The following is an 11,660-nucleotide window of genomic DNA, read 5'->3' on the forward strand; positions in this document are numbered from 1 at the left end:
CGGGTCATGAAGCAACTCCGATTTATTCAAGCAAGCACTCTGGTTATATAGTCTCTGCCAGTAAGCCCAACGAACCATGGTAACACACACAAACAAACCCGAAACTATAGTAACGAACACAAGCTGGAACTATAGTAACAAACACAAACCAGGGGTGGAGCCGTCCCTTCCAGCGCCATCTTGTTCACCCTTCCCTGCTCCGGACTCAGTTTACCTGATGTCCATCAGTGAGGCATCCCAGATGGCGTGGCAGTCAGCGCCCCTTACAACTCCCCCTTTTTGTTTTAGACCCAGCGATCTTCACAGGTTTATACATCTCTCATCGTGAATTGATTTTCAGTAAGTGTCCACATTGCATCTTTTACAGTTCGTAGGGCACATTTGAGACATGCTGGTATAAGGCATATAACAATCAAAAGAACAATACCTCCTGACAACAAAGGGCCTAACCATTTAAACAATGAGGTGGAATGACCAAACAATTGCATCATGTCTGAAACAAAATTCTCAGGTATTAATTTTTTTGTCCCCTGAGTATTTATATCCAATGCCAATTTTTCCAACAGTTTCATTTCACTTGAAACGTTGGTGAGTGTTAAACCATGCAGCTGAGCTCTTATTTCTTCCCAATTGAATTCAGTATCATTATAGAATTTGTTCATCATGCAAAAATGACGATATCTGTAATCACATCTTAGAGTCAATTGTGTTTCTATGGCCTGCAGTTCATTTCCAATGGCTATTACATCATTTTTTATCATTAGAATGGCATGGTAGAATTCGTAATCCAACCTCAATTGTTCCCTAAATCCCACTGACACATATTTGTACAAACACCAAGGATAGCCCTTCACCAGTCCTGTAAAGTTGAAATGTCTACTAACGTCCAAAGGCCCCATAACTGTCTCACTGTTAGAAGCAGTAAGATGCAGCTGACTAACTTTATGGCTCAGGCATTGTAGTTTCCTCTTCTTTCTCTGGCAGAATCCCTGTGATTTCTTCCCAGTGCTGTACGACCTGTAGCCTTTTCACTGGTACCCAAATCTCCTTGTCTCCTGTAAAGATACAAGCATAACCCTTGCCCCAAGTTATTATGGCATCATGTCCTAGCTGTCAGTCTGAGCTGACCATGTATTTCATGGCAGGCGTAAGACCGTGCTCATCAAATTTTAAAAATTGATTGTGTAAAGTGCTAATTTCAATTGATTAAAAAATCGAATGTATATACTGCCAGTGCCAATTTCCAAAAATTGATTGTGTTCCGTGGACCTGTGATTGTGTGCCGTGGACCTGGGTCCCGAAACTCCCCCTTTTTGTTTTAGGACATACTGTTTTATGGTGCGGTTCGCACGGTCTTGTCCTGTGGGGTTATACAGGATCCCAGTCACAGGAGAGAGCTCCATGATAATTTCTCATCGCCCCTGAGAAGGCAGATGCCTGTACTCTTGCTACGTATGTCTGAGATCCTACCTCTTCACATCTATTTAACATGTCCTCAATGGAACAGTTCTTGGGCAATCCTAACATAGCCTTCCTACAGTCTGCATTAGCTCCTGATCGGAGGATGTCTTTTATCACTACAGCAGTACCCTCTACTTTACTCATAGTCCGGGTAACAGCCTCCGTCACCCAAGCACAGAAATCTGTGAAAGATTCTGCATTTCCTTGCTTTAGTGATTGCAGAGATACCTTCTTTGGACCCTTCTCAGGAATCAGTTTAAAGGCCTGCTCCACTCCTTGGGCCAGTCTCTCATATAGCCCTAGATCATGTTCTATTTGCTTAACATCTTCTGCATACTCTCCTGACCCAAATAACATATCATAATACCGTTGGGCATTTGTTGTGTTGCCCGCATTAACTGTCATTGCTATGGCTCTTAATTTTTCTGCCAGTAGCTGAAGAAAGCAAACATATTGTCCAGGAGTCAAGATAGCTCTCATGATTAGTTTCCAATCATTTGGGGTTAACACATAATTAGCCAATTCTTTTAATCTTATGAGAACACAAGGAGCATTTATCCCATAATCTACTACAGCCTTTTTTAGTTCTTTTATCTGTGAGGCTGGTATGGGCCCGTGAGTCCTTGAGCCATCAGCTCCTTTGTCCTCCAATATGGGGAATGCATCTATCCATTCTCTGCCAATCTCCCTTAGGCTAGTATAATCACCATCATCTCTCAAGTTTTCTAAAGTTTGCTGTAATGATGATTTCTTGCCTCTAGATGGTGATGTTGCCTCATTTTTCGACGAAGTTCCCCCTTTCCAGCTAAACCTCCTTTCAGTTTTCAGCAAGCCCTTTAATTTTTCAGTTAACTCTTGCATGTTCTTCCTCAGTTCCCGAATCGTCTCTCTCTCTCTCCATTTCTCTTGTTCCAACTCTAAGTCTGGATATATGGGTGCTGGCTGCCTTTCTGGACTATTATCCCTTGTACTACTCTCTGACTCTGACGGGGCTGTCTGTGAGGATGTGGGGAATGTTCTCATTTGCACTGCCTTGCCACCATCTTCCTCTATGAACACATTCTTCAGCATGTTATATAGGAAGAATGTGTACTGACCCTGACTCAACTTCTGTGAGCTTTGCCCCATTTTAATTCTACTCAAGGTTACACTGCATCTCACTCAAGCTGAATGTGCACGTCTTCTCCTGCATCCATTTCTTAGAGGCTCTCCGGAGGCACTCAGAGAGGAAGACAGGCTACAGTTTCCTGTTTCACTCAGGTAGCCGCTTCTGACCCTGTCCTGATAGCTCCTATATTCCAGGCTCTGTGAATCCTGACTGTCTAGGTTCCTGAGGGACCTGACTCCCTTGGCTGGGCTATACGTAGCCTCCAGCCCTGCTTCTTCCCCCTGCCTGCCAGCCCGGGGTTTGGGCTCCAAGTTGCTATGGTAATGGCATAGCACACTGAGAGGAGCAAGTCTTATGCCTGGCCAGCAGGCTGCTCGTCCTCCTGTGGAGCTCCCGAGTAAAAGAATGAGGCGGAAGAGCGGGTCATGAAGCAACTCCGATTTATTCAAGCAAGCACTCTGGTTATATAGTCTCTGCCAGTCAGCCCAACGAACCATGGTAACACACACAAACAAACCCAAAACTATAGTAACGAACACAAGCTGGAACTATAGTAAAAAACACAAACCAGGGGTGGGGCTGTCCCTTCCAGCGCCATCTTGTTCACCCTTCCCTGCTCCAGACTCAGTTTACCTGATATCCTTCAGTGTGGCGTCCCAGATGGCGTGGTGGTCAACGCCCCTTACAATCCTTCATTTTTGAAGAAGACCATGTCACCAGAGAACCGATGACATAACTTGCAATTGACTTTGTTTTGAGGAAGGGAGAGCTGTGCAAGGTCACTAGCTTCACTTTCTCCTCCTCATCCATGGGAATCTGGAGACCAGCTATTCATCAGGATGACTGGAGACGGCCCAGGATGCAATGGAAGACCTTGGCCTTTTAGGCTAAGGCCATTTCAGGTACTCACTTAGAGTGATGTAATTCCCATTCACTGAATGTGCCTCTTTAAAAAGTAGTCAGGGCATGGCCCCTTCAAATAGAAAAGAAATAATAAATAAATAAAGCAAGCTGTGAGGGGCAGGAGCCTCACAGTTGTTGTTTTGACCAGAAACAGTACTGTTGAGGTTCCCTCTAAACCAGGAGGGTCCAAAAACAGCCACTGAGTGGAGCTTTGTCAGAGATCCATTGTTGTTCAACCTATGGGCTTCACTCACTCGAAATTCCAGGAGCCAAGATGGCTGAATGATCTGTAAATGCTCTCCCCCTCCCCTTGTTGACCTTGAACAACTCAGAGAATATTTCCCCAGGAAAAATTCCTATTTTCCATGGGACACTACTGAGACAGCTCTGCTAGAATGACATGTTAATTCCTTAACTCTTTTATTTTTGTTAAAAATGAGATTTCATAATAAATGAGAAATAACGAACATTCTTTTTCTTCCCTCTTGTGATGAATGAAGGGGAGGTGAAAGGAACGGGGTTTTGTGTTAATTTTAAAATAAAAATTAAATCTATTAAAAACAAGTTAAAACCAAAGGTTGCTGGAGGAAATGGAAACACCAACAGAAGGACATCCCCATGACCAGAGGTGTGACTAATTCTAGAGAAAAATAACAAGACAAAAACAAAGAAATATCACCAGGGAAAGCAAGAGTAGGCAGATGGGGAGATTTGGTAGATGGAGGTGGAGAGATCAGGAAGATGCAAAAAAGAGAAATCCAAACTCCTAAGCAAAGAATTCCCCCAAGAGACTCCTCCAAGAAGGAGGTAGGGATTGCCAGATACTGCAACAGAGTACAAGTCATTCAGAATGTGTGCTGCAGGGCAATTCTAGTTGTAAGACTGTAGGATTTTTCCCTCTCACATCTCCCCTGAACCTACATCCTTGGGAAAAGAAGCTCTGGCTGGCTGGGTCTCCTCTAATAGAAGACTACTGAGGGAAAGGCCTTTTCCCAACCACAGAGCCCTGCACAGAAAGAGAGAGTTGGACAGGCTACATGGCTCCTTCACACTGACCTCACATCATCGTCATCTGAGCATTTCTATAGTGAGCTAAAGTTGAAAGCTCTCTACCTCACTGATCTCCTATGATTCTCACAACAACTCTGTGAGATGTCATTATTCACATTTCACAGATAAGGAAACTGAGGCTGAGAAAACATAGTGACCTACTGAAAGTCACAGAGTAAGTGAGATAAGATTTAGCCTCAGGTCTTCCTGACTCCAAGTTGAGCTCTCTACTCACAATGCCTCCTGTGCTACTTAAAATGGGGTCAATCCCTCTCCCTCCAGCAGAGGGAGAACAGAGTCTGTTCCTATTCTGGCTATATAATCTGAAGCTTTCTATTTCCTCCCATATGGGTTTCTCAACATCTCCTATTATTGACAAGGGTTTATACTGGTAGAGCCCAATGCCTCCTGCCCACCCCCTTGCATTCTGGGCCTCTAAGCCTCTCTGAAACCCCTTATCTCTCCTATACCCAAGTAGGAACCTGAGGAACTCTTTCCTTACTCCCAACATCACAAGGACCCACAGAAACCACCTCAATCATCCTCTTGCCTCCAAACTGATATAACTACCAACATAACCACTGAACCCTCCCCTTATCCCAGCTGAAGTCTGTCATGGGCCAGGAGACATATAGACAGTTTCAAACCTTCCCTAAGATTCCAAGTCATGAACTTTGTATTGAGTGTCTAAAATTGTAGTTGACTAGTGGGGTGGTGATGAGGTGACAAGCAGGACTGGATCCTTTCCTGATATCATCATTGCCATTGCTGTCTTCTTCATCATCGTCTTCAGCTAGAGGTATCTGGTATTTAATTAGTGCTTTATTGTTGGCCAGGCATAGTTACATCCTGTATCTCATCTGATCCTCATCACCTTTACCACCATCTATATCATCCTCATTACTTAAGTTAGCAAGAATGCAGGGATCTCTGTACCTATATATTTTCAAGTGTAACTTACTTCAAATAGTAAGACCGAAAGATGATAAATTTAGAGTCAGAAAGGAGCTCAGAATTTATTGAATCAAATCTCCACATTTTATAGGTGAATACATTGAGATTCTGAGCATGGAAGTGATTTTTAAAAAGTCTCACAGATGACAATAGAAGAACCAGGTTTCTCAATAGCATTCCCTGAGTGTCATCTCCATGACTTTTGCTACAGTATCATATCACATGAAATACAAAGACAAAAACCAAATGTGTTAACATGGATCCTGGGTTTTGTGAGCAAGAAATGCTTTTCTTATGGACTGGGAATATAAATTCTTTTATATGAAGTGGAGGGACACTTTTGTCATTAAAAAACAATCGTCTTTCATTATTTTTAGCGCACTTAAATGACAAATATAGGTTTTTGTGGAGCAGATCTCCTCAAAACCCATGACCTCTATCCCTATTCAGACCAATCACAGTCACATGTCTATCTTCTGGATATTATCAGCTCAGTCTCTGTCCATGGACCTGCCCGATCAGTTATTTGATTCAGAAATTCCGTTTGGGGACCATCTATACACAACATGAGTAAAATCAACAAGAAAGAGTCTGGGACAGAACTTCCAAGTGGAACATGATACTATGTTCCAACAGTGAAATAGTACCTCATGTCCTGGGATTCCTTTCCACCTTCCTTTAGGTGCAGGGATATTATCCAGGAGATGAAGAGGAAAGAGGATATATCACATTCTTTTTGTTTACTTTTGACTTGGAATATGAGTGCCTAAGAGACAGAAAGACCGACACAGAGACAGAGATACAAAGATAGAAATAAACAGAGAGAATGAAGAATTGAATTGACCTGAAGGATGACTTCATGCTGGGAGAAGAGGAAGCTATATTTATCCCAAGTTGTTCCAAGATCTTGGCAGGGTCACCAATGTGTAAGAATCTCAAAAGCATTAAGAGACATTTGTCCTCAGAATAGATGGCACGATCACAGTGCTTAGGAGACTTTCATACAGATAGGGCATAAACTGATATTGATGGGAACAAAAACAGACCATACAGAACTCTAAAAGTAAAGTACAAATAATTTCCATCCTGCCCCCATCGAACCGATCTTCATCCTTGCAAATACTCCCGATAACCCCAGGCAGAAATAATCTCTCACTGCCCTGACATTCAATAGTATGAAATTTATGACATTTACATTACCTTACATTGATTTACAGTTATTTGTGAATTCAGTATCCGTTGATTAGATAACAGATTCCGAATTGAGATCCTGCCCCTTATGTTTTCCACTTGTGTGACCTTGGGCAAATCCCTTAACTTCTCTCAAACTCCATTTCCTCTGCTGTACAACTGGGAAAATCATAGTACCTATCTCCCAGGATTGTACTGAAGATCAAATGAGATAGTATACATAAAGCAATTAGCAAACTTTAGCGGGCAAGATAATATTTAGCAGTAATATTATGGAGGATGGGAACGACATCTCATTTATCTTTCCTTTTCAGAAGCTCTTAGCAGAGAATTTCATTCTCAACTAATTGCTGAATGAATAGATGGGTGGATGAAAGGATGGAAAGATGAATGGATGGAGGGATGGATGGATGACCACTTTCTCAACCTTCATGTGGCCTTATTTTTAAAAAAGGATGGTGGAAATACAGGGAGGAATACGTCTTAGACCTGGGAGAGAGAGAGTGATGGAGGATTGGGTGTGAAGGTTCCACTGGAGGGGTGGTTGCATGTAGTAGCATAGCCAAAATATGGATACCCATAGAAATAAGTCAAGGTGAAGCTAAGGACAAAGTAAAATAGTCCAAGAAGCTACCATTGAATTATAGCTGTAAAGATGAAAGGTCTCAGCAGTCAGATCTCCCATCTCTTCCTTTTAGAGATGAGGAATCCATAATCTGCCCAATTGTAGGGATGTCCCCTAACTCACATAGGTAATAAGAGGCAGATTCAGATTTGGATTTTAGGTGTTGTGACTTCAAACAAAAATTCTTTCTACTTTCCTATCCTGCATCTCCTATAGAACAACAGGACATAGGGTCACACAGAAATTTATAGAAGTGGACAGAGCTTCAGTGACTGAAGGCCCTAGAACTTTTACCCAGTGACTAGACTTCATGACAATTCCCTAAATGGTTATTTGAGCTGAGAGTTCCCAATCTTTTCAAAGAACATTTCTAACTGCTCTTGATTTCCTGTTACTAGAGAAGTTGCCTCAGATATGCTTGAGCATGGAATAATGAAAAAAACCTAAACTTAGTTTGGAGGGGATAATGGTTTAAGCCTTTGCTAATGTACATATTGAGCGTCTAGGAGGCTCAGCAGATAAGAGAATTTTCCCTAGAGTTATGTAGACTTGAGTTCAAAACCAGCCTCAGACACTGTGTGACAAGTCAAATACGTGACACATTTGCCTCAGTTTCCTCATCTGTACAATGAGTTGTAGAAGGAAATATCAAATCTTTTCAGTAGCTTTCATAAGAAAATGCTAAATGGAGTCATGAAGAGCCATACATGATTGAAAAGACTGAAAACATAGCAAAATCATTTCCTACTTCTGTAACTTTCTACAAGGCATATGCCAAGTCTCAGGGCCACAGAGTCTTCATCTATAAAATGAATCAATTAAATGAGATGTCTTCTAGCCTCCCCCTCAATAATCCATGTGCTGGCACATATGAATGTATGTCAATTTACAGAATGTCAGGAATTATCTGACACATGCCCTGCGTTGGGAAAGACACTCCTTCCTAGAGAGCTGGCTCTCATGCTAACAGCTCAGCCAGGGATGCCCTATAAAAGGTGTCCCTGTCCCTGGCTCCTCATTCACTCTGGTTCTTCAGCAGAGAATTCCTGTCTGCGTCTGTGATCAGGGTAAGTATCTACATGAAAACCCAGGGGATTGCTAGGAGGAGGGTGTTGGAAGAGAGGGAAGGAGAACACAAAGCAGAGAGAAGGAGGAATGAGGAGGCAAACAGCAGAGGGCATGGAGGAAGATATATGTATAGAGGGGCCTAGGGAGGAGGAAAGGTTTAAAAATGAGTGAGAAGTACATGACTGGTGAAGAATAAAAGTTTGTACTTTGAATTTGGTTTAGACTGATAGAGATTCTGTTGGGATGTGCCCAAAAAACAATCAGAAAGAGTCTGGTGTCTATATGACAGTGGTGGGGAGGAGTAGGAATAATTTGACTTTCTGGAAACTTTCATGAACTGGACTTCAAAAGCTGTCCTCACTATGCAGAGGGAAGTTATCCTCTCTCTTCTCTAGGACACATATACCACTACTTACGTTGTAAGATGCTATATAATTTTCCTAGTTCTGCAGTTCCCAACAGGTAAATAAGTATACATATGTACATATGTAGAGGTAGCAAGAAGGGGAAAGAGAGAGAGAGAAAGAAAAGAAAGAGACAGAGAGACAAACAGGGAGAGAGAGAGAAAAGAATGATAGTCTCCTGATTGATGTAAAATGCATGCTCTCTCAATTCAAATTCTAGCCTAAATGCATTGGAAGACAGGAATGATTTTGTTAAGCCTATTTTTTTCATACTGATATCTTCTAGGCAAAAATCACCATCACATTGTGGATCAATTCTAGTGAAGAAAGCTTTTAAGACTTGATTTCATTCATCTGAAAAAATCTCATATTGTCTTTCAGGTTTAGTGAACTCCCACCAAGATGTCCTGCCAGCAAAGCCAGCAGCAGTGCCAAGCCCCTAAGTGCCCCCCTAAGTGTCCTCCCAAGTGCCAGACCCCCAAATGTCCACCCAAGTGTCCTCCCAAGTGTCCCCCCAAGTGCCCTCAGGTCCCCTGCCCTCCTCCAGTCTCTTCCTGCTGTGGCTCTAGCTCTGGAGGATGCTGCAGCTCTGGGGGATGCTGTGGCTCCAGCTCTGGGGGATGCTGTGGGTCCAGCTCTGGGGGATGCTGCAGCTCTGGCTCTGGAGGTGGCTGCTGCCTCTTTTCCCATCACAGAAGATCCCACCGACGCAGGCACCAGAGGTCTGACTGCTGTGACAGTGGCAGTGGGCACAGCCAGCAGTCTGGAGGCTGCTGTGGGAGCTCTGGGGGCTGCTGCTGAGCTGGTGCCCTAATCCAAGAACAGAAGAGGCAATTAATGGACTCTACGTTGGTTTTTCCTCCCTCCTTTTCCTCCTCCCTTTCTGCCTTAATTAAAACTATTCAGATGTTCTTAGGGGATGGAGAACATCAAGCCTTCTCACAATACTTTACCTCAAACACCCCACCCCACCCCCCACCAAATTCAAACCATGCTTCTCTTCCTCCTCTATCCTAACCAACAATAAAATGCTTTTTTCTGTTAAGAGCTGCCTCCTCTTCTTTTTTCTTTCCCTTTATATCTTCCCTCAAGGCTCTCTTTTTTCTTAATGGGCCCAAAGACTTCCCTGAGTAATGCCTTGAGGAAATGCCCAGCCAGTGATTGTTGGTGATAGGACTGGAAGGTTGGGTAAAGTTCCCTTCATTCAGACTCAAGAGGACACATCAAATGTCTCTGTGCCAGTCAGTTAATTGTGACAACCACCCTTCCCTGAATGGTAAAAGTTGCCTTGAAACCTTAGGATAAGTAAGTAGAGGTGCCTCTGGCTCTGAGTCACTGGGGAGAGGCAATGACTCAAACACAGATGAAGAGAAGAGGCTAGTCAGATGTGGGAGCAACCCCCTGATTTGGAGCAGAGTCTCAAGGAGCAGAGCCTGGTAGAAGGGTTCAGAAGAATTCAGCCCTTTCTGCCAAATCATTCAAGGTTAGGGTTACTAAAGGATACATTATCTGTCCTTTCTTGCCTTCTCCCTCTCTGTATTGGTCCTGTATGTTTGACCCAGAGCACAGGCATATCCAATACTGTTCCCTGCTCTTAGTCTTTAGAAATGCCTTATCTCCGGCACTAGGTTGTCCCTCCTTCATTAGTTACAGTCCCACCTCTGACAAAATTTGTAGTTTTCCCAAGATATACCCTGGCCCCTCTTCCTCTTAATTGAGTGGTCCCAATTCCAGAGTCTACCTTCAACCTCCAGTTCTCGTCTTCTGGGTCTACTACCCTACTACCTTTCTGGTTATTGTCACATATTTTCTGGACCTCTATTGACTTTCTCCTTGTTCTTCAAATCTCTTTGTCCCAGAGGTCCTAGTCCAGAGTTATATTTCTGCTTCAATAACTACTCATTTAATGACTGAGCATGAAAACAAAGAAATGAAATAATACATCTTGTCTTCCTTGCATACGTGAAAACTGTGTGTGTGTGAAACAGGGCATGTACTGTCAGACTTGGTTGGCTTATTGGCAGATTTTGAAAATTTTCTTATTTTTCTTGATTTTTTAAAATTTCTTCTTATAATAGATAGCTCAGAATGGAAATGACAGGGGACAGATTCATTTGAATATGAAGATCAAGTCAGAAATGCTTCTGACCACCATCTCCCTTAATCTATCCTCCCTTCACCATCACCCTTTATGTCTCTTATCCCCTCCTAGTTCCATATTGAATTTAATAGATTTCTATACACAACTAAGTGCGTGTTCTTCCCTTTTTAAACCAATCACTATGAAAGTGAGGTTCACGCATTGTCCACCCTGCATGTACAGATCATTTTGCCCTCCACTATGCAAGTTTTTCCTTATACACCTCTTTTATGTGAGAGTGTTTTGTTTCCCATTCCACCTCTCCATTCTCCCTTCTCCTAATGCATCCTTCTTTCTCACCCTTTCATTTGTTTCTTTTAGGATCATCCCAATATAATTGACTCACACTGATGCCCTCTGTTTATGTAAAGTTTTTTCTAACTGCCCTAATGATGATAAACTTCTTAAGAGTTACATATATCATCTTCCCATATAGGAATATAAACAGTTAAACTTTATTGAGTCCTTTATGATTATTTTTTCTTGTTTACTCTTTTATATTTCTCTTGAATCTTGTGTTTGAATGTCAGCATTTCTATTCAGTTTTAGTCTTTTCATCAGGAATGCTTGAAAGTCCTCTTTTTCATTGAAATCCTTACCCCAAAAGGATTATACTCAGTTTTGCTGAGTAGTTTAGTTTGGATTATAATCCTAACTCTTTTGGTTTCAAAATATTACATTATCTCTGCTCCTTTAATATTAGAAAAATCTTGTGAGATCTTGACTATGACTCCATAATATTTGAATTATTTCTTT

The 11,660-nt window shown here is 42.2% G+C and overlaps 1 long non-coding RNA gene across 1 annotated transcript; it reads left to right on the forward strand.

The window, feature by feature from the left end:
- The first annotated feature begins 8,322 nt into the window (after positions 1 to 8,322).
- Positions 8,323 to 9,809, forward strand: LOC140523949 (uncharacterized). The gene is made up of 2 exons (XR_011973519.1): positions 8,323 to 8,359; positions 9,146 to 9,809. It is a non-coding gene; the product is annotated as an uncharacterized lncRNA (long non-coding RNA).
- The last annotated feature ends 1,851 nt before the right edge of the window (positions 9,810 to 11,660 follow it).

This window comes from Notamacropus eugenii, chromosome 2 (assembly GCF_028372415.1).
Source record: "Notamacropus eugenii isolate mMacEug1 chromosome 2, mMacEug1.pri_v2, whole genome shotgun sequence".
NCBI classification, from domain to species: domain Eukaryota; kingdom Metazoa; phylum Chordata; class Mammalia; order Diprotodontia; family Macropodidae; genus Notamacropus; species Notamacropus eugenii.